This window comes from Zonotrichia leucophrys, chromosome 7 (genome assembly GCF_028769735.1).
Source record: "Zonotrichia leucophrys gambelii isolate GWCS_2022_RI chromosome 7, RI_Zleu_2.0, whole genome shotgun sequence".
Lineage (NCBI taxonomy): Eukaryota > Metazoa > Chordata > Aves > Passeriformes > Passerellidae > Zonotrichia > Zonotrichia leucophrys.
The window spans coordinates 9,017,850-9,021,809 of NC_088177.1; the positions used below are offsets into that span (position 1 = coordinate 9,017,850).

At 41.4% G+C, this 3,960-nt stretch overlaps 1 long non-coding RNA gene across 2 annotated transcripts; it reads right to left on the minus strand.

Moving 5' to 3' along the window:
- Window positions 1-354: 354 nt before the first annotated feature.
- On the minus strand, window positions 355-3,960 carry LOC135450633 (uncharacterized). Of its 2 annotated transcripts, none has more exons than XR_010441123.1 (3): window positions 3,857-3,960; window positions 3,587-3,688; window positions 355-699 (listed from the first exon to the last, which is right to left on the minus strand). It is a non-coding gene; the product is annotated as an uncharacterized LOC135450633 (long non-coding RNA). The 2 variants fall into 2 exon arrangements; XR_010441122.1 differs by having other exon boundaries at window positions 3,862-3,944.

Consider the following 3,960-nt stretch of genomic DNA (forward strand, 5'->3'; position numbering starts at 1 on the left):
AGAGGAGGGTACATCTGTACAGAAAATAATAGAAATATAGCCCAAAAAAAAAAGTGGGCTGCTTTCTATTTGTTTGTTTTAGCTGCATCATAGCTCAGACCTTCCTTGCCATTGTGGTTCAATATTTACTGATCGAAAATATAGACTAGCTGCAAGTCACAGCATTTGCCAGAAAGAACTATTATCATCAGAAAGAAATGGGCATTAAAAGAACAGCTCTTCTATTTCCAGAATATAAAACAGACATTCAGAAGAACAAACAGAGCAGAGAAGAAATGACGGTCATTTGCAAGTAAAATATTACTAAACAATATAACATTGGATTAACTGTTTCATGTATTTATTGTGAAAGAATATATAGAACTTTACATGAGAAACTATCAGTACAAGCAAGAAACAATGCAGCCTTTTAAACAGCTTGCTTTTAAGTTTAATGCTTCTGCACGTAGAGCACACGAGCTTGCTCCCACTGAAGCCCACGCAACAGCTCCTGTTCAGCTCAAAGAGGTCAGGACCAGGCCCTGAGGTTTTCAACTTTTCTCCTGTAATGTCCCTTTCACCAATATTGCAGCCCCTTGCTCTGCTCCTGATGTCCTGGGGATGTATTTATGGTGGGGAACGTGCAGTACAGCCAAGAGGCACCGTAAGATGCAATCCGGGAGGGGCTGATCCTGGAAACTGTGGAGGGACTTTTTCTTTCTACATACATTTAGAAAGAAAAGGAGGGACAGAGGGGCAGGATAAAGGGAAAAAAAAAAAAAAAAAAAAAAAAGAAAGAAAAAGCAGGCACATATTGAGTCCAGTCCTGCATTCGACTGAAGCAAAGCATTGAGCACAGTAGCGAGGGCTGACTGGACCGGACAAAACCTGACTCCGTTTATTGTCTTTTGTTGTGGTGTGCCAGGAATGCAGGAGCTGTAGTTATTCTGAACTTGGGCTGGCTCTGGGGATAGCTTTGTACTCTCAGGACCTGAGCACTGCTGAAAATTGGTGCAGCTCTGATCTCTGGCTTTAGAGAATTTTCTTCCTTCCAGGACTATTTCAAATAGTCATGTAACAATTTCCGTAACTCTGTGGCAATTAATTTTGTGAATTTGTAATTAGTTTGCTACTCTGACATAAACTTAAATTGGATTAATTTTATACTCTCTTACCCAAAGTACAGTTCAAAAGAAGGATTTCTAATAAATTTGATATGCAAGTCTGTTCTAGTATTTGTCTTAGTTTACCCAGAAATCATTCTAAATCATTTACCATTCAGTGCATGCTTTAGCACTGACAAAAATTAGAACCCAGTTAATTCTATTATTTAACTAAATATTAAAGAGCCACTGGAATTTCTACACTGCCATATTATTTTTATAAATCTATCTGACCAGAAAATCCATTTAACACATGAACATTTTCCTGTGACTTCTTCTAAATGAAAGAATCTTTGCAGAAAGAGAAACATAAAAATTATTGCAGTGGTACAGTTGATGACAGCTTTCCTGGCAAACACAATAACTGCCTATTGAGATAATTAAGGCACCAGTAGAGATGCATAAGATAAAAATGGAGTTTATGGCTGGCTTAGTACAACCTTTACTATGTGTGATGCAAAGGGTTGGGTCAGATGTCTCATGAAGATTTCTCCAAGTCCATCTTCTTTAATTCAATGCATGGGGAAGAGCCATATTAATTTTTAGTGATTGAACTTTCCCTTCAAGTTCACTTCATCCAAATTAAATAAAAACCCTAAGACTCCTTTGAATTGTTTGGAAACAAACCTTGAAGTCCTGATTTACTTTTAGCTTCATACACATAAAATTCCTGGTGATTTCAAGGATGATTTTGCCAGACATAAAAAAATGGTAAGTTCAATTCTCAGAGTCACTACTGCCGTAAGTGTGGATTTAGGAAGAATCCAAAATAAAGGAATCCTTAAAAAATAAACAAAACCACAATAAAATTGGGCCCCTGATATGCATTAATAACAACAGTGATGTCACTCATGCTCAATCATTTACGTGTTGTCATAAATCATTTTTAATAATTTATTAGATATAAAGAGGAGCTTGAAGTATGACAAGCTGCTGTAATTTTACATAAAGCTTACAAGTAGCTTTTCAAGTTTTGCAGGCTCAGGGTAGTAAAACCCACTGACTGAGCAGTGTGTATCCAAGTACAAAAACCCTCAGCAGAGGTGCAAGCCTGCCTGAAAGGCAGAGCTGGATGCTCTTCTCTCAGCATCAGCACTGCAGGGACTGATGTGGAGCTGGAGCAAGGGAAGGGGACCCGTGCTGTGTGCAGGCTCCTTGTCACACTGCAGGGGCACCAGCAGGGCTCAGCCACCTTAAACCAGCTCTCCGTGCAGGACACTGCCTCCAAAGCAATGTTGGGATGGATCTGGGGAGCACTAGGAATTTCAGGGCAGTGGTCAAGAGTTAGTGGATTAAAAGAGGACCTGCAGGACCCTGAAGCTTTCTACAGCATCTTGGGTTTCACTCTTTTGGGGAAAAATCTTCCATCTTTGCTGCTGAACTGCCTGGGAAGTTAGAGCTTGTTGCTGACTTGTAACTGACCACACTGCACAAGCAGTTTACAAGGGCTCAGCAATCCTGCTGGAATCAGCACTCAGAAATGTCCTCAGGTGGGAGAAGTAGGTGCTTGGCACTGTGAACAGTAATTGTACCATCTCCTGGATATTCAGAAAGCTACAATATGCAAGGCAAAGAGGAATGCTCTACTTTCCTCTGGCATTGCTAGGTGCCTGTTACTTTTGCCAAGATTTATCCCACCTACAGCAATATTCAGGGCACTGGTCTATTGTTGTAGCTCAGGCTGAGCTGATGCTCATTTTTAAATTAAACCTCAGGTGAAAGCAGCGAATCCACACGTGCAGATGGTTTGTCTGTGCTTGCAATCCTGCACGCGTGCAACTTAGCACAGTGCAGCTCCCCTGACCTCTGGTTGCTGGGATTTTATTCCTGACAGGCTAGATGTGAATAAAATCATATGGAGTTGTGTTTTTACAGTTCAGCCTTCTGAGTCCCATCCTGCTGCCATTGAAATCAATGGCAAAACTCCCAACTTCCCTAGTCATATCAGATTAGCTTTGTTCCACGGGCTGAAACAATCTAATAGATACCAGGTGTCCTCCACAGAGCTTGTGTGGTCTACAAGTAAGTGGAACATATTTTAAAAAGTCAAATATGAAACAGCTACATCACAGAACCTGTAATAACCTCCAACTGATATTATTATCTATGGAGGACATGATCAGTATCTAAAATGTGACTCTATATATTTATATGATGCATCCTATAACAGACATTCTGGGGTAAATTCAGCTGCATGTTAAACCACTGCAGAAATGGATCCATATTTATGTTCATTTCCACAAGAAAGCAAGGGTGTCGTGTGTTTTTACTTAAGGGAGGGAGCCTCAAACAACCTTACATTAATCCAGAAATCCACTTTAAATATATGACCCTGCATGTAAAAAGACCTATAGAAGTTAAAGGCTGCAAGTGAAACCAGTAGGTTGTTACTCTAACATCCCTTCTTGCCCGTAGTTATGAACCTCCACCATGAAATTCCCTACCTGCTTTTCTGGAGTTATGGACCTTCACCAGCTCCTCCAGTAGCATGGAGATCACACAGTGCTATGAATGTCCAGACCTGGGCTGCACCAAGACATCCATCACTGTGCAAAGAGTGGAAAACACACAAGGAATTTCCTTGTGCTATCTCTGGGTGTGCAGGTGGCCCAGGAGCGTTGCCTGGTTCAGGTGAAGTTCTCAGTGCCCTGCTCTGCACCAACAGGGACACAAAGAAATCACTCTGCCCACTGCACAGCCTGACCCTCACTCACACAACCTGCAGAGAGGAGCCTCAATGCAGCTTCTCCTGTTTTGCTCAAGGGAGGAGCAGCACTTCCAGCCAAGGACCCATCACACTGCTACAGCTGGGTTAATC